The sequence below is a fragment of the Balaenoptera physalus genome (genome assembly GCF_965194825.1).
Source record: "Balaenoptera physalus genome assembly, chromosome: 14".
In the NCBI taxonomy this organism is placed as follows: Eukaryota; Metazoa; Chordata; class Mammalia; order Artiodactyla; family Balaenopteridae; genus Balaenoptera; species Balaenoptera physalus.
The window spans coordinates 67,464,894-67,488,753 of NC_138893.1; the positions used below are offsets into that span (position 1 = coordinate 67,464,894).

Below are 23,860 nucleotides of genomic sequence, written 5' to 3' on the forward strand. Positions count from 1 at the left end.
TGGGGAGGGGGTGGGGTGAGATGTGACAGGGTAAGAGAGTGTCATGGACATATATACACTACCAAATGTAAAATAGATAACTAGTGGGAAGCAGCCGCATAGCACAGGGAGATCAGCTTGGTGCTTTGTGACCACCTAGAGGGGTGGGATGGGGAGGGTGGGAGGGAGGGAGACGCAAGAGGGAAGAGAAATGGGAACATATTGTATATGTATAACTGATTCACTTTGTTATAAAGCAGAAGCTGACACACCATTGTAAGGCAATTATACTTCAATAAAGATGTTAAAAAAAAAAAAAAAAGATGAATGGAGGAGAGTTTCTCAGTCCTGATGGGGACTAGCTATTAAACCAGGATGCAGAATGGGAAACAGATTTTAGTCCATGTGACAATATATTTTATATGAATTCAGTGTTCTTTGGGTAGGTTAGCTGTGATGGCGGTAAAAAGTAGTATTTGTCTCCAAAATATGTTTTCACATTGTAGATATCAATTAAAGTAATTAAAAATGAATTCTCTTTGGAGTAATTACATTTACTTTTATTGAGAACTTACTATACATTAGATAACATGTTAAATATTTTGCATAAATTATTTCATCTTCTGGGGTAAGTTTATTATAATGTATTACATATGCAACAATTGAAGTGTAAAGAGATTACATGACTTGCCCAAATCTCATAGTAACAAAATGGCAAGATGAGATTCAGCATCAGGTCAATGTGACTATGAAATCCATGGTTTTAGCAGCTAATAAATACTGGTTCTTAAATTTAGGGTCTAAGTTCTTCACCTCACAGCCAATTTTAAAGTGAGATGAAAGAAAAAAAAAGTATCAAGGAACTCAAATGTCTGATTGATTGGTTACAGAGTTTGGCTTTCTCCTAATTTCTTATATTATTTAAGAAATATTATATACAAAAATATAAGTCATTTGTTATAGTATTTAAGGAAATAGGAAAGATTAGGCTCCTCATGACTGATGATGAGATGATTTTATGGATAAGGTTGAAGGGATGACAATCTAGTTTTCTTAGGTGTTTATTGCTTAAATTTACTGAAGTCTTCAATATTATTATAACCAAATTTATGTATGAGAATTAGGCTTCTTTTGTCCTTGTACTCTGCTAAACATCAGAATTATGTAAAATTCAGCCTGAGGGTTTTTGGTGGGCAATGTTCCTCTACAAATCTCTACCTTCTTTCAAGTAACTAGTATCTCCCATCAAAAATTAGTAATTTTGAATATTTAAAAATTGAGAGAAATGTTAAAGTTATGAACTATTGAGAGAATGATGGGGCTTAGAATCAATAATGTTTATGCATATAATTTAACCAAACTATTATTTGATTGTTAAGAGCTATCACATCTCTTTAGCTGAAATTTGCAAAATTATGAGTAAAAAAGATACTGAAATTACCTGGGGTGCAATAGGCCACATCTTTATCCTTTTCTACTATTCAATTAGAATCATCTTGGAGGCTAAATAGTATAGAAAATGGTGAACTTTATAAGTATGAGTACTTTCAGATGTTATTTTGTGAAAAGAGTAATTATGCTTCACAGAGTCATCTTAAGCATTATTTTTATCAGGAAAATAAAACAGTAGCATACAATCTTGATTTTTCTTCTTGGACCATGCTGATATAATTTTAATTGTGTCTCCTTCAATAGAAATCAAAAGGTTCCAATGAGTGACAGAAGAAAAAATAATCTATCCTTGAAGAGTAATGGATGTGAAAATAAATCCAACTTATACTCATCTAAATTCATTTTGATATTTTTATTACTTACAAGTAGAAGAATATGAGGAAAATGTGTAAGCTATGTATATGTTTCTTTCTAAGCTGAATGATTTGGCAAACTCAGAAAGAAAAAATAATTTGTAAGCATTTTATTTTATAGAGTTGCCATGAAAAAGGATATAATGCTTTGAAAAACTAGTCTTTCATGTCAATTACTGAACTTAGTCAACCTCTAAATGGTTGTTTTTTTAAATACCTGACACAGTGATTTCAATTGTGAAATTTCACAACCAGTAAAATCCACCTCTATCCAACTCTCCAAAATATGGAGACAAAGCATTTGTCAATTAGATGTTTTGCCATCTAAAGACATGAATACGAGGACATATTTTCTAAAAGAAAAACAAATGACATAAAAGCGTTTTATATAATTAAGAGAGCCCATATCACTTTAACCTAACTCAGATGCTTTTGCTTCTGGGTAGTAGAAACTTTGTCATAACCTGCCTTCTCTGTGCAGGCTGGCATTAGGATTAATCTTTTCTTTTGTTTCACAATGATAAGAAATTTTCTTATTCTGCAGAATCATTCCAGACAGAGTTGCTCATCTTTTGTTCACCAGTAAAAGTTCTAAATGACAAGAACTAACTTTGGAGTAACTGAAGTTCTCCATATTTGCAAGGTTCTTAAGGGCAACATTAAAATCATATGATACCTTACATGAGTCATGTATTTCTACATAAGCCTTAATTTGTATGGGCATGATAATAATTTTGTATTTTAATGTTTACATTTTTATATTCATATTTCACTTCTATTTTTACTTAAAAATTTATCAATTCAATCAATGTTGTTCAACAGCTAATAAAATCATGGATAAATGTTTACTATCTCAGTCACAGATAAAAAGTATGTTTTTGAGCATACATTGTATGTGCCACAGCAAAAGAAAAAGATGAACAATGAAAAATATAAATCACATAAAAGAAATGTTGGAACACTACTCTAGTGTTAGAGAAATGCAAATCAAAATTACAATGAGGGAGTTCCCTGGGATCCAGTGGTTAGGACTCAGCACTTTCACTGCCAAGACCTGGATTCAATCCCTGGTGAGGTATAACCTCACGCCAGTCAGAATAGCCATCATCAAAAAATCTGCAAACAGTGAATGCTGGAGAGGGTGTGGAGAAAAGGGAACCCTCCTACGCTGTTGGTGGGAATGTAAATTAGTACAGCCACTATGAAGAACAGTATGGAGGTTCCTTAAGAAACTAAAAATAGAGCTACCATATGATCCAGCAATTCCACTCCTGGGCATATATCCAGAGAAAACCGTACTTCGAAAGGATATATGTACCCCAATGTTCACTGCGGCACTATTTACAAAAGCCAAGACATGGAAGCAACCTAAGTGTCCATCGATAGATGAATGGATAAAGAAGATGTGGTATATATATATTCGGTGGAATATTACTCAGCCATAAAAAAGAATGAAATAATGCCATTTGCAGCAACGTGGATGGATCTGGAGATTATCATACTAAGTGAAGTCAGAGAAAGACAAGTATCATCTGAATCACTTTGCTGTACACCTGAAACTAAGACAACATTGTAAATCAGATAGACTCCAATATAAAAAACAAACAAACAAAACACACACACACACACACACACACACACACACACACACACACACGCAAAAACCCGCTACTTTAGTTCTGTGGTACAGTATAATTATCAGCTTTGATAAAGCTTTCCAGTAATAAATGAAGCGGAGCAGATTTTGCCACACCAAAATATGCCTCCTTGGCATACTATTTTAAACTGGTTAATTTTACAGAAACAACAGACACAGGTAGAACTCTGAAAACTGAGTAGAAATTACTTTTTTGTAAGAAACATTTATGTTCATAAGGGAAATCTCCATTTGTAAGAGTTTCTCCTTCTCTGGAGCCAGAAGAGAATGACCAAATCTCTAGAAACTCTTATCAATGGAGAAGACAACGACCTAAATTTGCATAACAGCCTTATCATTGTTTGCTGTGCTTTTCCTCATAACCCTCCATAACTGACTTCCCAACCCCCTCATCCTCTTTTGTTTTCAGTTGAAGATGGTATTTAAAGTGATGGCTTTGGCCACTTCCAGGAATTACTCAGTTTTCTTGGATCTCTTCCATGTACACAGGTGGGACATATGTCATTAAATTTGTATTTGTTTTTCTCCTGTTAATCTATCTTATGTCAACTTAATTATTAGACCAGCCAAAGAACCTAGAAGGGAAGAAGGGAAAACTTTTCTACCTCTACATAAAGTATTATTCACATCTTAGCTACTTTTGTGAAAAATAGATGGAATTATGGAAATTCAAACAAATTAACATTGCTTTTATAAGTCTGAAATAAACAGGACAGATGCTTGTGCCAAAACCCAATGTGTCATATAATAATTTTTATTTATAATATCTCTTAGAGAGTATAAAAGATTTATATTTGTAAAATGGCCAGTTATTATATAGATTTTCTGAATTTATAGATTTTTCTGAATTTATAGATTTTTTGTCATGCATGTAGAATGTGGAATATACTCCCTGTACCAAACATCACTAATCAAACATAGCACTTACTTTCAAACAAGTGTTCATTTTCAATGCAAAATTTGAAGCATTTGGTATATAATTTGAAAGACATTTGAAATCAAAAATGAGAAGTAGTAATGAATTCAAACTGAAAACCATTAGCAGTAAAATTTCATATACTTATTTTTCTATATTTATTAATTTGTTAAAATAAATCTTAGTTATCAAAACTGGAACTGAGCAGAACCCTGTGGCACCCCCAAGTACAAAGGCCCTGTGGCCCCCACCAAGTACAAAGGCCCCTCCATGTCTTCTGCCTTTGTTTATAGAAAAGCTAAAGTCTCCCAGGCCTCCCCAAGTCACAAAAGAGCAGGCTCAAACAGCTAATGATTGGGACAATAGAGTCACAAACTCAGTGTCTGATGCACATTCCTGAGTTGTTTTATAGATACTGTAACTGCCACCAGTGGGAAAAGGCTGGTTGCATGATGAACAGACTGCAGCCAGAACATAAATGCTCCATCTTGAGCAGTACTGAGTCTATGGTTAGCACAGTTCCAAGAACTGGCCTTAAGAGAATGAGATTAACACTATTGCTCATAATAATCTATATCTTTGTGGACATCAAAATAATTGTAGTTTGTTCTGTTTGTATTTGTAAATGGGCAACTACAACTGTCAGCAAAGAGATGCTACAGACCCATGTCAACATCTTCCACTCTAAGAATATGGTGCCCTATGTCAGCATGAAGAAGTTACAGAAGACGTTACAGAAGACGGACATTCGCCCATGATCCCATAGAAATGGAATTATGTTCTGACAAGTGGAGATTTGTTAGCAGCTTTTGGCAGGAAAAAGCTCTTTGCAGGAAAGAGCTCTCTGTAGGAGGCACTCCTTTGTCTTGACACTAATCTTAAACCAGGCACCCCCATGCTCTACTTATCTCCAGCCCTAGCACACCTTTCACAGCTTTTGATCACACAATACTTTGCCTAACTTGTTGGTTCTTTCCATAGATCAAAGAAGTAGAAACGAAGGATAAGTAATTAATAGATGATCAGATCTCTTCTGTAGCTTTCCTTGCAGTAATCTCAGGAACAAACTGTGTGAAAAACTAAAGAAAGATCACAAAAAGTCGACAAGCCTGCACACAAGCCTGTACATAGTGGACTCTGACCCCCATCTCGATGATTAACTGAGATTAGTTCCCTATTTACCATTAAAAGTTTTCAAGGCTGAGCAGAATCTTTGGAGGTGGTTTATTGGGGGATGCTGAGTCCACCGTCTCCCCAGATTGCCGGCATTCTAATTAAAGGCACCTTTCCTTTCTACCATTTGTGAGTATCGATTTTGTAAGCGGTGAGCAGCGGGGTCCCAATTCATTCGGTAACATCATACTCCAACACTACCTGTATTTTAGTCAGCAAATAGAAAGAAAAAATATGAGATCTGCTCTGCAAAATGTCTCCTTCAACCATCAAAGGAAATTTTGACTACAAACACATATTAATGCGAACAAACAGTAACATGTCTTCAGTAATTCCAGAGTTGAAAACCAAATTTCAAAGAATACAAGGGTCCAGAGCTTTAAATTGCCCTATGGCTAATAGATCAAATAATGTTTAGACCATATTTTCTGGAATAATAAGAGATTGTGGGGGAAAAAAAATGAGAAAGAAAGGTTTCTTTTTTTCAATCTTGTTTGATGTATATGCTACTGTTTTAAAAAAATAATTATTGCATGATCATAACTATCACTAGAGTGAAGGCTTCTTGGGGATTGTTTTCATTCCCTAGGAATGTCTACCTTCCTGCATTTTCACTGTGAACTGGGCTTTAATACTTTGTATGTTTCAAATCCATTATAAATTTATACTAGTATGAAAATTTAAAAAAGAACAAAGTAAATACTTGATGCACAACTTATTACCTATTTGTTTGAATAGTTAAATTCTTGGTTAAGGTCATCTTTATAGGATGATTAAAATATGTTAATGGATGACAGCCTTTTGTCAATGAATTTAGGCATTCCTGTCCTCAGTTCAAACTTCTTTCTCTTTTTAAGACCTCTCTTCTGGCAAATGCATTCATTTTCAGAAGAAAATGTCAAATCCACCTCCAGTTTAAGAAGTAGTCAAAAGATACTGTTCTACTCTTAACTGGCAAACTGGAATAGATAACAATCAAAGCTATTTGATACAGACCCTTACTTCAAACTCTCCACTTCTTAATAAGTTTAGGTCAGGGAATATGTAATACTAAAAAGATCATCTGATATGGGATGCACTCCCTGTTTCTCTGTGGATAGTTTTAAATTCATCCTTGCCTTATGCCAGGCCGTGATAACTGTGTGCTCAGAAAATATTATTTAGTGAATGTGTTGGTTCAGTTTTAAGGAGCTTGGCTTTGTGTATTAATGAAGGCATATATTGAAGGGTGATATGGCAAAGAGTTCTTCAACTCCAGCTTCTGTATCTGTGTTAAGTATGTCATTCACACTACACTACATAGCATTGTATAATACATACATTGTTTACTACATTACATAACATTCTAAGGTAGAACATTCTTTTAGACATTAGTAAGAGGAATAGAATAGTCTCACTTCTCCTGAGCAACTGCTTTTATTTTATGGAAACCATGGATCCTATAATTAACCATGTTTTCATATTTACTTGCTGGGAAATACAAGATGTAAAAGTACCGATGTTAGTAAGTTATATGACTCTCTTACATGGGCTCTGTGTGTTAAATTTAATTATAGTTTTATGTGATTTTTCCTTCAATCACTGCTTTTTCTTTAAGTCCTTTTTAAAATAAAGACAAGAAATGAAAAATATATATATATATAGTTGACCCTTGAACAATACAGGTTTGAACTTGACAAGTCCACTTATACATGGATTTTTTTTCAATAAATACCTAGTATAGTACTACATGATCTATGGTTGGTTTTATATATATATACATACACACAATATATATACAATTTTATATATATACAATTACATATACATTATATATATGAAGTTAATATAGTTACAATGAATTTGTATGCATAGTGAATATATAATTATGTATTTATTATAAATGTCTATAATACACACACACACACACACATACACACACACACACACACACAAACAGTTGAACAACGTGCGGGGGTAGGAGGTACTGACCCCTCGCGTAGTTGAAAATCCGAGTATAACTTTATAGTCAACCCTCCATATTCTCAGTTCTGCAACAGTAGATTCAACCAACCATGGTTTGTGTAGTACTATAAGTATTTATTGAAAACAAAACAAAACACACGTGTAGGTGAACACGTGCAGTTCAAACCTGCATTGTTCAAGGGTCTGCTGTATATCAAGTCTTTTTATATTCTCATTCTGAAGCACGGCTAACAATTTATTTGCTTGTTGACTTTTGGAAAATGAGAGTAATGATAATTATTAGAGTGATTCAGCCTTACTCCTTAATGCCTTTACCAAAAAAATTTAAAATTTTCTATTTTACTTGTGAATATCCTTGTCTCTTTGTGAGTATAAACAGAGGATGAAATAAGACAGCCAGCATCAAATGAAGAGACTAACCAGAACTGACCATACAGTTTAATTACTGTTTAATTATTTGTGCAGTATTATTTTACATCTCCATAACATACACTTCCCTCTATCTAAAATTCATTAGCCTTCTTTTCTGTCTGAAAAAGTATTTTCTTTCCTTCAGGTATTCTTTAATAATATCCTCCATGGATCCTTCCCTTCCATGGTAGGCCACTTTTCTGACATCTAATACATTAAATGATAATAAATTGTTTACGTATCTGTCACCTTGCTCTTCCATTATTGAGATCAGAAAAATACATTTATATTTTTACTTAAGTTAATAATAGATGCTTGATTTAATGAAATTAAAGAAAAAATGAATGAAATATTACTGATATTTATAAACCTGGGTGGAGTTACAGGAGTTAAATTTTCTAATGGCTAAATTGCAAGGCATTACAAACACTAATTCAATGTGCTATTGTTGTTCGTATAGAGGAATGTCCTCTTCATAAACAAAAATTTATAAAAATAGTATTTATAAAAATAACTGGAAATATAAACTGGTTAATATAATCAAAATGTCTGGAATTAACAGGTGAAGCATAAAATAAACAAATCTGACTGAATCTAAACTTAAATGAAGAATATTCATTTTGAAGTAAATGTTACTAGTTTCATACCAAGACTATGAGGCATACAGATTTAAATGTTGATGCATTTTATTTTAATATAGCTAATATCTATGCATGCTGTTTATGTGAGAAGTAGTGGGAACTAGTATTATGTATTGGCATTTTTAAACAATAGCAAGCCTTTTTGCTACTGTTTTTTATCAGAGAATTAAGGTTAATTCTACATAGCATGAAGCACTGCATAGACATGGGCTATGTATATATTCTATATATACAGAGTTTATATATATATAAAATATATATCTGTAGCCCATTTCTATGTATATTTTACATACATAAAAATGGATTTTATATTAGTAAGAAGAGCAAGTCAGAGTACTGAATGATCCAAGAAGGAAGTTGGATTTTCTTTTCTTATGCCATGACGGATCCCACTGAGGGTAAAAACTATTTGCTGATGAACTATTGAATCTCAGAGAGAGAATACTGGCTAGCTGACTCATGATTAAATTATCCTTGATATTTGATGATCTGCTGATTTGTCATAAGAAACTTCACAAATTCCAAACAACTTTCTTCTTTTCAAATGAAAATCTCTCTCCAAATAAAGAATACTTCCATGACAGGGTGTTGGGATTAAAATTAAAAAGAGAAAATCAATTTGTAATGTTGCAGCAAGAAAACTATTCTTTCCATACACCTCTACAGAAACACTGCTACCTAACATCATTAAAGCCCTCAGTCTCAAAAGTATCAAGTCGTGCACTAAAGACAGATTGAAATTTCTAGAATGCTTGCTATTACAAGAATATTACACAGGCTGAGACGTGATTAATTAGGCTTTATCCAGCAATTCATATCCAGATAATAGCCCCTGGCTTGTACTCTCCAAAGTTTGGAATTATTTTATCGTTGACACAATCGGTTAATATCTCGTACAATGATTTAGGCCAATTTTACATTCAATTTACATTCTCACACTTGTGTAACTTAAAATAATCAAGAGTACTCTCAACCACGCCAAAAAAGGCTCAGTCAATTCCGGTATGATATTCCAACACAGATACGATTAGAATAGAGATAAACAGGTAGAAAACTTTGGAGATATATTGTTTAAGTGGAGTCAGAGAACATCCCTTCTCAGGACCTTGAATCAGAATTAAAAAGACAACTTGGTCCAGAGGCAAACTGCAGTGTTTCTCAGAGTAATGTATTTGAAATTGACAAGAATACTTACAGTCTGTTTGCAAATGCAAAGAAAAACCCTGTCTAACTAAAAATGCTAAGTACAGGCATGGTAATTATAACTACCACACATTTGACCTGTGTCTTTAATATTCTTGACAAGTTTAAGAAGAAATTTAATTAGTAGAACTTCCAAAGTTATTTTCTGATAAAAAAGGAAAGATAACGCTTTAACTTTTAATTACTGATTGTCAGAAAAATAGTGTAAGTTGGCAGTGAATTTTGTCAACAATAAATCTATTCATAATCAACTATTTTTAAGCATCTTCTTGTTTGTGTTTTTGCAAATATTACTGATACACAGGAGATATAATTAGAACCTCAAAAGTCCTTCTTAGTATTATCATATTCAATTTGCTGAAATAACCCTAAGAGGGGACATTCACAAATCCAAGCAACAGAATGAAAATGAGTTGGCCTTGGATTCGTTTCAAATGCCTGAGGACTTCCTTTTGGAATGAATTATAGAATTGAACAGAGAGACAGCAAAGATTGAGTATCCATGATGATATAAGATTAATTACATACATGGCATACTGTGAAATACTAAACAAATTTTCTCCTTTTCTTTTCATTTGTATTCTTCAATAGGATTAGAATTGAGAGAGGATGAAGGTTAATTCCTTCTTCAGTAATAAAGATTGTATAATCTGCCCTCTTAAAGGGATTACTAATCATAGATTCTGGATGGGGACTCTGGGGGAAATATATCAAATATATAAATAAATGAGGAAGTAAGTGAAAATGGTGCTTTATTATTCCTTTTTTGACTGAAAATAAAATTATATATATACATATATATATAATTTTTTTCTTACTTTTACAATGAATTTATGTTCTTAGAACAGCTTTTAGAATAGAAAGCTGAAAAATTCCCTAAATGTCCCACTTACCTATGATAAGTATTATTTATATCGGGTGGTAGCAGATGGTACTAAAATGTTCTTGAAGGGAGAAATCTGTGATTCTTTAATAAATCACTTCCAAGTTAAACTAAAGCTCCAGAATCTCTACAGTTTGCATTTTTTAAAGAAAAAATACCCTAGCTAACTTGCATGAATACTTTAAAAAGAAAGAAAAAGGAAGAAGGCTAGAGAGGCTGAGTTCTGCCAGTAAGAACAAACTCAGGAAAAAAGAAAACAAAGCAAAACAAAAAACAAATGTTAGATAAGAGCCAAAAGAAAATAATTTAGAATAGCTATAAATTCATTTGATGGAGATCTTCCAAGTGAAATTCTGTGCTATGTGTTTAGTTCCCTCCTGATGTTTTAAAAAATCTTCAACAATATTACAATTGACGATATATACTCTACATAATGAATAGCATAAACACTAAGTCACAAAATCAAACCAAGCAGTTATTTCCAGTCTTAGAAAGCAAAGACTCTCCTCCTAAACCTTGGCTTTCTAAAGGTACCCAGACCATTCATCTTAAATTGAAACCCCAATGAAATCATCTTCCAAGTCTGGCTTAATGGGCACTGTACTATCTTTTGAAAAGACCACTGCTCTTACTCATTCGCCAATTTGGGCAAGCCCTGTGGCTATACCTCCACTTGCTGGTAGCTGGAGAGGACTATCACTAGCTGCAAACGTCAACAGTATTGTGAGAGTCTGATAGAGATTTTTCATCTGATATCTTCCCAAAATGGCAAGAAGAATATAAGCAGAGAGGGGTCCATATGGGGGATAGCTGTAAGTTGAGGTCTGACTCCTTTTAGAGTGTAATACATAATGAAAAAGCAGAAAATATCCTCAGGAGTGAAAGACAGTTATGAATCAAGAAAACTGAAGAAAATTTCTTGCAACGGACAGATGAATCCTTATCTATAAGAGGCAGACCTGCATTTGTGACTGGCTAGAAATCAGTTTCCTTATACATAGGTTGCCTTCTGACCCAAAGTTAACAAGTTGGGCAGGTGTGCCTGAGGTAAGTGTCCCTGGAACATATGCACCTTCCGTGATGGATTACACTCCATGCACATATTTAGCTTAAAACAATGAAAACATGGATTTTAGGAGGATGACAATTACAGAGACAATAATCAAAACACTTTACCAAACACTTTGCAATAAATTCTTTAATTTTTTTCTTTTTCCTCATTGTTCTCAACCTACAGAACTTGCAGTTTTCAACTGAAGAGATAAAATGATTTATCTTTTAAAGTTATCCTGTTATTGTTTTGGCTCAGAGCAGGCCACCCCCAAATATGCCACAATGGCATGTTGATTATTTTGAGTTAAAGTTAATTAAGAAACAGCCGAGGCAAGAGGGACACTGACCCTGCTAATGTGTTTTCCCGAAAGCAGGATATAAATCTCTCATGAGAAAGGTGCGCTCCCTGCATCTGAAGGTGAAGGACACCCTTATTGCCAGAGACAGGGAATTCAGGCTGAGAAGCCTATGTAAGCAAACCTTGTTACTTCTTTAATTTACTACACCAAGTCCAAAGTCTGTTTAGATTCTTCACTAGTTGAGTACCCAAAACCTAAGTTTCTTTGTCCTGTCAATTGCTCACAAATTTACTGTTTCTTTGTATAAAATCTTCCTGCTTTGGCCAATTCTTAGATCCCATTACTATGATACCTCCATACTCATGAATTAAAATTTGTTTCTTTTTCTCCCATTAATCTGTCTTCTGTCAATTTTATTATTAGTCCAACCATAAGAACTCAAGAGGGGTAGGGGGTAAAATTTGTCCTCTTCAACATGATCAAACATACATAAACACAAACTGAGAATTGCATTTGTCACTGCCCCTTTCAAGTGGGTTTCTTTTAACAGTATTCACCAGTTGACCCAATGCTTTCAAAGTAATTTTTAAGTTAAAAAGATGAATATTCTTAGTTTTTTGGTCATTTATTTAACACACAAAACTTTCTGATTTCTACATTTGAAATATTTTACAGAAGGAAGGAATACGTGCTGTTAGAAATCAGAAAACCTGAGTTAAACTGTTCTTCATCATTTATTTGCTCTCTGATGGAGGCCAACTAACACTGTAAACAGAGGTCCTTCATTTGTAAAAGGGAGATATTAGCATCTGGCTTGCATGTATTACCATTATGCTGTGAATATCAATTGCGATGATTTAGATAAAGCCATATCATCAAACATTAAGTCCTGTGCAAATATTAGCTAAGAAGATGGTTATGGTAGTAGGGACCAAAGATAGGGATCTCTTTGAATTTAAATTCCAAGCCAATGTGTTCAAAGTGATTCACTTATATATATTCTTTTCACATTCTTTTCCACTATAGTTTACCACAAGATATTGCATATAGTTCCCTTGCTATGCAGTAAGACCTTGTTGTTTATTTATTTTATATATAGTAGTTTATTTCTGCTAATCCCAAACTCCTAATTTAACCCTCCCCCTCCCCTTTCCTCTTTGGTAACCATAAGTTTGTTTTCTATGTCTGTGAGTCTGTTTCTGTTTTGTAAATAACTTCATTTGTATCACATTTTAGATTCCACATATAAATGATATCATATGATATTTGTCTTTCTCTGACTGGCTTCACTTAGTATGATAATCTCTAGGTTCATCCATGTTGCTGCAAATGGCATTATTTCATTCTTTTTTATGGCTGAGTAGTATTCCACTCTGTGTGTTTGTGTGTGTGTGTGTGTGTATCACATCTTCCTTAGCCATTCATCTGTCAATGGACATTTAGGTTGTTTTTATGTTTTGGCTATTGTAAATAGTGCTGCTAGGAACATTGGGGTTCATGTATCTTTTTGAATTAGTTTTCTCCAGATATATGCCCAAAGTGGGATTACAGGATCATACGGTAATTCTATTTTTAGTTTTTTAAGGAACCTACATACTGTTTTCCACAGTGGCTAACGTGCTCTGATTGTATACTTCAGTGGCATTATATATTTAGGAAATAGATAATTTGCACTAGAAGCTTTTAGGTAGCTAGATTCTTGAGTATTCCAAAGGTTAAAATGAACTCTAGTGGTTTTCATTTATTGTTTTTCATTTTTAATGACATTTATTGTTTTTTAATTTTACAAGTAATATATGTTCACTGAGATCAACAGAAATACATAAAAACATATAGTCAAAAATGACAATCACCTATAATCCACACCCCTGAAGAGATAAGTACCATTAGCATTTAGATGCATTTCCCCCCAGTGTCTACATTTTATTAATTGAAGTATAGTTGACCTATAACGCTATGTTCATTCCAGGTGTACAACATAGTGATTCAATATTTTAATACATTACAAAATGATCACCATGATAAGTTACCACCTGTCATCACACAAAGATATTACAATAAAATTGACTATATTCCCCATGCTGTACATTTTATCCCCATAATGCTTTATTTTGTGACTGAAAGTTTGTACTTCAGTCTCGACCACCTATTTCACACTATCTTCCACTCATTCCCCTCCAGCAACTACCTATTTGTTCTCCGTATCTGTAAGTTTGTTTCTCCTTTGTTACCTTTGTTCATTTGTTTTGCTTTTTAGATTCCAAATATAAGTGAAATCATACAGTATTTGTTTCTCCATCTAACTTATTTCATTTAGCATAATGCCCTCTAGATCCATCCATATAGTCACAAATGGCAAGACTTCATTCTTTTAGAAGTAATATTCTATTATATATATATATACAGACACACACCCCCACACACATCTTTATCCATTCATTTACTGATGGGCAGTTACGTTGCTTCCATCTTTTGATTATTGTATATAATGCTGCAATGAACATAAGGGTGCATATATCTTTTTGAATTAGTGTCTTTGTTTTCTTTGGAAAAATACCCAGAACTAGAATTGTTGGAAGGCATGGTAGTTCTATTTCTAATTTTTGGAGGAATCTCCATACTGTTTTCCATAGTGGATGCACCAATTTACATTCCAATCAACAGTGCATGAGGATTCCCTTTTCTTCACACCTTTGCTAACACTTCTTATTTCCTGTCTTTATGGTAATAGACATTCTGACAAGTTTGACGTGATAGCTCATTGTGGTTTTGATTTGCGTTTCCATAATGATTAGTGATGTTAAGCATCTTTTCGTGTGCCTGTTGGTCCTCTGTATGTCTTCTTTGGAACAATGTTAATTCAGGTCCTCTGCCCATTTTTTAATTGGGTTGTTTGTTTTTTGATGTTGAGTTGTATGAGTTCTTTGTATTTTTTGGATATTAACCCCTTATCACATATATCTTTGCAAATATCTTCTCCCATTCAGTAATATATCCTGGATGAATGCTTCAGACATTCTTTGCTGAGAGGATTACCACCAATAGGCTGGGACCAACACAACAAATGTACAGTGATGTCTTTATTTCTGATAAAGGTAATTTGTACTTCTTCCCTTTTTTACTAACCAGTCTTACCAGGGATTTATCAATTTTGTTAATCTTATAACATAATGAACTTAGGCCTTGTTTGATTTTATGTTTTTAATGCTTTTATTCTATTTCACTAATTTTTACTCATTATTACTATTTTCTCATGTTGAGGGATTGATTTGCTAATTTTTCCCTAGATTCTGAAGATATAACATTAAATCATTGAATTTCAAATTTTCTTACTATATATTTATTTATTTTCTAATATATTAATTAAGGTTATATATTTCCCTATTAACTAAGATTTAGCTGCATCCTGAAAGTTTTGACATGTCACATATGTATTATCATTCAATATGATTTCTATTTTCCTGTGTCCTTTCTTCTTTATCCTATTGATTATTTAGAAGTACACTACTTAATTTCCAAATGGTTAAATGTTTTCTAGTTACATGCTACTGCTGTTTTTTGTCATAATCCCATAGTGGTTATAGAATGTACTTCGAACGGCTTGACTTTTTGAAATTTATTAATGATACATGCTCTATGACTCAGATTATTTTCTATAATAAATGTTCTATATATAAATATTCTATATGTACTAGAAAATAATATGCATTCTGTTAATGTTGACCATCTCTTCCTCTCTCTCTCTCTCCAACCAGTTTTATGGATGTGTACAACATGGGGCCCTGTGCTTAAAATGGTTCCATACTTGCTGTCACCATCTTAAAATTCTGAGTCACTTTGAATAATGGGCCCTGCATTTTCATCTTGCGTTGAACCCCCACGTTATGTATCCAGTTCTGTAACTAGTCATGTTTGTTAACTGTGTTGTTTTGATTTTTTTATAATCACGTTGTATAAAAAATTTCAGAGAATTCAGATAATGTCTTATTCCTCCAATAGGGATTCACCAGTTTCTCCATTAGACAAAGAATCAGGGGTAACCTCTTTTTTCTTAGTAGGAACTGAGGTCAGATGAGGTTGGTATGAATGTTGTTTTCTGGTAAGGCTACATTGTTTGTAGGAACATTAATCTCTTTATGATTCTCCTTATTCTTATAATAACCTTTTTCATCTTATATTCTACTATCCAGAAGTTAAAAAATCAGAGTGAACCCTCACCTTATGGAGTCTTACAGTTTAGTGATTATATAGAAATCCCTATGGTAATGGGTCAACATATCCTTTTCTATGTCTAGAAATGATTAAAAGTTTTGTTCTTGCCTTCTTAACTTCCTCTTTAAGCCTTCTTTGCAGGCCATTTCCCACCCTTTGTTTTGGAGTTAGACATCTTTGCTTCAAATAAGCAGTAACTCATTCACTTTTTCTTTATTTTATCATGTCAAAATCAATCCCTAAAACCAACTGTTAACACATCCACCTGAACACAGCTCTTCAATGCCGTCTGCTTTATTTCTAGTCCACTAAATTTAGGAGCTATGCTATTTGAGAGCATCCATAAATTCTCCTCAGGTGCATTTTAGAAATCTTCACCCATATTCACCCATATCACACTGGTCAGTGAAATAAATGAATGAGGAAGAAGTGTTTGAAAGTAGGCATTAATTTGTCATTACAACCATGTCAGAAAATGAAAATAATTATCATATCATTAGTACACCAGCTATAAAACATTTTTGTTTTCTTTTACAGGATTAAGAACTAAGTACTCCATGATTATTTGGTTGTATAAAATATTGCTTGGTATTTCATAACAGAACTATCAGGAGCCTATATAGTGTTACATCTCTGAGAGAAACTATTGCTGACATGAATCTATAATATATGGTACATAAATATACCGAGGCAAAATTATGGATGTTAACTATGTTAATGTATAGTAGTGAACTTTATTTTATCTGTAAAGTCACAAATTGAAATGCCATGTACTGAAAGAAAAACCCTAGGGAGCATTTGTCAACTGGCCAATATTTTCTTTGAAATAAGTCCTCTTTGCAGTTAATCAGCCGTAATTATTTCCTTGTGAGTTTATAAGCTAGTGTTATCATCTAGAAGTCTGAAATCTGATGGAAGACACATTCACTTAGCAAGGGGAAATACACTAACATCAATGACAAACTAGGGAGAAACAGCTGAGCATCATTTGTCAAAGGCTGGGACTAGTTTAATGGTTAGTAAGTGGTGTAATTCTCTGAAGGCATGCTCATCGTTTTTACAAGTCTCTCCTGTCTCAAAGTGATGAAAATCACTAGCAGGTTGGGAAAACCACAAAAGTCATAATTATGAGAACTAAGCAGCCTAAAGAGGAAGATAAAGACACTTCACCCTTGGTTACTTTTGTAAATAATGTTTTCCACTCAATAAACTATGGAGTTTATAAAAGGGACCCTTGCAAAATGGTTTATATTCCACATTTCCACACAAGTGTTTGCTGTGGGTTCTGCTTTTGGCTTTTTAAAATAACTTTAAAAAGACTTTTCCACCTACAACACTGTTGTACATGGGAAGCAGATGTAGATTCCATTTACCAATTTAGTCAGTTTGTTTCAGGGGTACAGAGGAATTTTAATGACAAAAAGAAAATAAAACCTTACAAGGTGATCCTAAGAAACAGACATATAAGATATATATATATATAGTCTACAAATGTATGTATATTACACTGTACAATATGGAATTAAGAATATTAAGTATATTTTATCCTTAGTGGATCCCAGAGGGAGCATGGAAGCTAACATGACAGTTCAGAGTTAAACTAAATTGTGTCAAGGGGGCAAGACACTTTTATTCTTGAATCAACCAGTTGTTAGATGCAAGGTGCCACTAAGGAGATGGCATAAATTTGGGAGAGACAGCTTCCTTATATCAAGGCAATTTGGGGGGAAAGAAGCTCTGTCAGCGGCCAACATACCCAGAACCTGGGAAACTGTATACCTTAGTCACCTGTATACCTGTATAACTTGGGGGTTTGGGGTGGCACACCATTGCATCCACTACACCTAGAAAAATCTTGATCTCAATGGGCTTTATCTTTATTTTTCCCTTTTTCTCTGTTTCATCTGTAAGATGGAAGAAAGATTTGTGTGTGGCTGTGGATGTGGGTATAGGGAGGTGGGTTTGACATAAGATAGATGGTCTCTGCTCTAGAGCAAATGAAACAATTGATGAGAAAGAAGTATTTTAATAAACATTTTTATATCCATTTTAACTGTCTCTTGGCTCTGAATTGACATGTTTCAATGTCTTGTTAGGGCCACCCTTAGCCTTTCTTCAGGATGGAAGATATTGAATGGGTCTATAATTTATAGGTGTTATCTTTGGTCTATATCTTTATTTCATCTTATCTATTGGTAAAATTCCAGTCACTTATAACCTATACCTCTAAAGGAGATTCCATGTTCTAGTGTTGACATTTTTAATGTTAAATGCAATGAAGTCTAGAATAAATAAGCCCAATTTATTAAAAAATGCAGCTTACAGGTTAATTTGCCTTAGTTGTTTTCTTTTGTTGGCTATAAAAATGGGAGACATGGGAACTCCTCACATTTTCAAATTCTGATACTTCTCTGACACCTCCCATTTCTGATAAGCATGCTGAAGGTACAGGGGTAAATGTCTCTGTGTAAGGAGGAAAACCCAGGGAAAGGGTGCTGCTGGCCCCCTTGGGGAGGAAGATGGTCACCAAATGGTACTGCACTCTCCAAGAGAGGAAGGAGTAGGGATTATCCTCTTTCAGTTCCAGCCCTGCCCTTTGATTCATAAAAGTGGAATATATTAGAAAATTCTTCAAGTTTCAACCACACTATGCAGCTCACACTTAGTGCTTAACATGTTCCATGGACTGTTTTATGTGCTTTACAGAAATGATCTCACTACATATCCATAAGAAACCTATAAAATAGATGCTAGAATTATCTTTATTTTACAAATGAAGAAACTCAATCACAAAAAGTTTAAGAAACTCACCAAATATTAGGTGGCTGGTTACTAAAGAATCTGGGATTCAAAGCTTGCTTGTCTCTCATTCCAGAGTGCATGTTATAAAAATTATGCTGGAATCCTGGTTCCCTTCCCTAGTCCCTCCCTGTTCCTATGTCATGTCATACCACTGAGAAAGAAAGAATTGAGGAGAATTCAAGTATCAAAGAAGAACTGCAAATTATCTAAAAATAACATTACTTCATTTACTAAATATTTATAAGTGCTTCTTAAATGCTAGGAAACCACACAATTTAAGAGGGCCAGCTAAAGGGGAAATATATGTAGCTGTGATTCCATATCTTCATTATTTTTTTGGTATCTCCCTCTATGTCTCCACACCTCCTCCTCAAATCCTATCCCCATACCTACCATTTTGGGCCATTTATAAAGTTTGAGCAGAAGCTATAGCTTTCCACACAAATGTCACATAAAAATGGATTTCAGTCTGTAGATGTATCTTGACAACTGATCAGGTTAAAATATTTCAGAAGATGTTCTTCTGTTGTAATGCTTTTATAAAATAATATATAATCTCTGATTGAAGTCAGTGGGTATTTGAAAATACCAGCAGTAACAACACTCAGAATAGACAGACAAGATTAATTTCCAAAGGTAGAGAAAAATGATGGCTTTTAGATTTCTCACTAACTGCAAATGATGATCCCATACTACAGGGCCTCTTTAGCATGCAGCAATTCTACATAAGAAGCAGTAATTGAAAGTTCACAAGAGAAAAAAGGGCAAATATGTGCATTTGTTTACCCTAGAAAATCCTGACAATGACTTGTCATCTCTAAATTAAATTAGCATATATATAGAAGCAGTAGGTGTAGGTGTATGCAAGTTAGAAAGAAACAGTATGTGCTAGACATGCCAGTAAACACAACAGCTAGTTTTAGAGAATTTGATTCATTTGAATTGTTGCTATTATTCTATTCATTCTGAATTCCCATTGTAGAGGCAACAAATGAGTATTGTCCCAAACTGTTTTTACACAACCTGAGTGGCTTTCATAAAGGTTCACACTGTGATAGTCTGATTACTGCCTAATTAAAACAGTTAGAAATTGACTTGAGACACCTCTACAACTAGCTTCAAATTGTTTTAATGTTGGTCTTTTTGCTGGAATATTGCTTTGCTCTATATTTAAACCAAAGTTTCTATCACTTGATTTACAGATGCAGGTTTAGGACTGGAATTAAGGAGAGAAAAAGAAAGAAGAAATTTCAATAGACAATTAAAAACAAACTGTTGGGCTATTATAACAATAAAAAAATACTATACTATTGTTTTAAATTAAAACTAAACACACATTACACACACACATTTTTCCTTCGCCTTTACTTGCCTGTAATTTAGGAATATGTTCTTCATTTAATGAAATATTGTTGCAGTTCATGGTCATTTAGGGGTTTCTTTTGAAAGTATGAAACAAAAGAACAAATGTACAAAAATGTGATTTTAGAGACTTGTTTTTTTGGAGATATTGATATATAATTGAATTCCTGGTCTATACTTATTCAACTGAAAATAATTTAAAAACATGTAATGATAGCAAAATAACAGATCTGGGTAAATTACTGGCTTTTTTACTCCTTACTCCTATGTGCTAGCATAATCCCAAATTCAGAATACTTTTGATATTTAAGATAGAACTTTTAGGTAATCATTTTAAATTTTATTTTTTCTCATGTACATAGCGATAGCTAAAGAAAGCATTTTATAAATCCCTTCCTTTATTTTACAGAGATATTTAGCCTTAGCTCCCCACATTGAAAATTGGGGAGCTGATAAAGATATATATTTAAATGATCAATTTGGTATACTTTATGGAAAGTCCTCTGAAGAAGGTCTAGCACCATTCTTTATAATGTGCAAATAAATACTACCTATTCCCGTATCTTTGGATATCAGACAGGACTCTGAGACCATTTGTTCTCCTGTGCTGTTCATAGGCATTTAAATACATGGGGTTAAAACCACAGGCATTCAGCTTTATCATTTCTAGTTCCTTGGTGATTCTACAGTCTAATGGAGTCTTTTTTTTTTTTTTTTCTTTTAAACTTCATATGAACTTTTTCCATAAATCTCTAGGCCCATAATCACACTTCATTTTGTAAGCCTTCCTTCAGTGTGTCTGCCTTTTACCATAAATTTCTTTTCTCAAGAGGAAGGCTCCCATTTTCATAGATACACAATACTACCAGAATGCACTATTTACGAGCTTGGATTGTCTGGGTTTCCAGCCATAATACACCCATTGCAATCTTTGAAATACTAATATATTTTTAAAGTTGATTTTACTCTTAAAATAGTCAAATAGACTGGCTTTGAATGTGCATTCTTAGACGTTCATGACCCTGTGAATGAGAAATATATCACTCAAGGAAGGACTCTCTAGTGACATTCTGTCCCAGTGCATCATGAGTACGATGGGGCTTTAATAATATATTGCCAAGTGTCACATATCAGTAAGCACTGAGGCAAGGAGAGAAGTCACTTTAATCAATTATTAGTGCCATGTATCATCATAGTGTCACCAGCTGACACTCAAGAACACAAATCTATATAGGAGAGGTTATATCACTACTATTTTCGTTAGTATCTTTGAATCCAAGGTGAATAAAAGTAAGGTTGTTAAGAAGCTCTTGAAAAAGTGTACTGATTTCAATGTTTATACAAACACTGTCAATGTTTACAAGTAGCAAGTAGAAATGTTAGCTTAAATTTCTCTTTAGAATTTTAAGCTATTGGAAAATTCTACTCACAAATTGTAACTGATTTTACTTTCTTCAGAGTACACTTGACTGTGGATCATGAATATTTCAAAAATTATTTTGAAGAACAAAAACACACACATACATATGCAACCACACACTTCTCTTTGTCCTTATGTATCTTTTATCTATCATTATTTACGTACTTTAACATATAGTCAAAAATAACTATAAAACAAACTCATCAAAGCTATGTATTTGGTTCCTTCATCCTTTCATTTTTTTAAGATTTCAATTTAATTCTAGTGAACAATTATATTGGATGCTTTCATTTCTTGCAAAGCATATCTCTGTTCTAGCTATTATACATTTTTACGTTCAAAAAGAAATACTATCTTAAAAATTTGCTTTAAACTAGCAGTTGTTTAAACGATGATTTTTGCTTACAATTAGAAGAAAAGAGGTTGTGAGTTGGGCTTACAGAGACAGAGAAAGAGCTTTTCTTCTCTGGCGTTTTCTCTCTTCTGGTGTCTTCTGACAAAGGAATATGTGCCTGCAAACAGTGGCAGGGTCCAACCAACCATAGCACTCTTTTAATAGGTACCTAAGTGTGACTTTCCCTGTTGTCTCAAGAGTTCCATAGGAGGTCCAAAATGAGAACAGTAGACAATATTTTGCTGTACATTCTAAAGAATGGTGCTAATTAGGCTTTGGGGATACATCTTTGAAAACATGTGAAATCCACTTCTTCTAACCATTCTCCAGTGTTTTTAGGCATTCCTTGCCTGTTCAAAGCTTACTCAAAAGTTATTCCTAAAACTTTAGCTCAAATGTCTTTTAAACCAATCAAGTACAGTTAGGTGCTATCTTATCATGTCTATGCCACTTTGTAACTATCCCTGTTTCATTATATCACTAAATTCCTTAAGATAAAATTCTATCTCTTTGGATGAACTGTACAGCTTTGAACCCAAGGACTATATCATTTTTATCACTGTGTTCCCACTGTCTAACTGAAAGCCTAAAACAGAGTAGGCCTTGTTTGTTGAAATAAATGGAATTCACCTTTAATTTATGTATTATTAAAAATAGATTTGGAAATGGTGGTGAGTCTCCATAAGACAATTTCAACACAAAAGAATGTAAATGACATGTAATCAAGGATATGCATGGCTTCAACTATACATGGAATGTTGCTGAAGACTGGATTTTTCAGCTGCCATCCGGATGTTGTGAAACTAATCTTTGAAAAGGATTTTCCAGTTCTCAGACTCAGCCATGAATCTGGAATTAGAATCCTAATTGCTGAGATTTCCATTACATTCAAATGATCCCAAGGCTCCTTCTAGATAGTTATATCTGCTTAACTTTCCTAAAATAATATTGAATAATTCCCTACTAAGTTCCATTTCTATATGGGCATTACCGGGATGTGAAAAGTACTAGACATTTAGAGAAAGACTAATAGGACTAGAAATATAGAGTAGTATTTCTAGGTCTAGCTTCATTACTCACTGTTGATTTTGCTGAAGTTAATTCACTACTGTACTAAGAATTCAGAAGTACCAAAAACTAAGATTGTTTACTATTATCTAAAGGTTATTGTTTGCCAATTTGTTGTTTACACCTTAGTTTTTTTCTTTTTCCCCATGAACGTTCAAATAACTCATCTGAATTTTGTTAATTTTGTTCTATGAAATTGCCAATTTATTTGTGAATTCTACCTTAGTTTATTTATTTAAAAACATGCATGCTTCCAAGACTGGCTCAATTCTAGGTACTGTACAGAGATGAATAAGTGACTATATGTTAAAAGTTGTCTTTACTGCTCAACTTTACCAGGTGGAAACTATTTTACTGGTTACTACAAATCTTTTCCATATCATTCATGAGCTCTTTTCAAAATTATAATTACAATAAGTGGTTTTTTCTTATTACATATAATGTAAAATACATTTAATATAACAATATAAATCATGTAATATATAGTAGATATATCATAAATATATGAAAATATAGTATTATATTTTGTATTAGGAAATATTAGTATGTATTTTACATTAGGAAAATTTGACATTATAAATGAGCAAAAAATAGTGATAAAAAGAAAATATCTATAA

The 23,860-nt window shown here is 33.4% G+C and overlaps 1 long non-coding RNA gene across 1 annotated transcript in view; it reads right to left on the minus strand.

Moving 5' to 3' along the window:
• The window catches only part of LOC309642413, a 45,486-nt gene extending 21,657 nt beyond the window's left edge, over positions 1 to 23,829 (minus strand). The window contains exon 1 of the long non-coding RNA XR_014253175.1: positions 17,571 to 23,829. This is a non-coding gene — a long non-coding RNA (uncharacterized lncRNA). The remainder of the gene's footprint in view (positions 1 to 17,570) is intronic.
• Between the last annotated feature and the right edge of the window lie 31 nt (positions 23,830 to 23,860).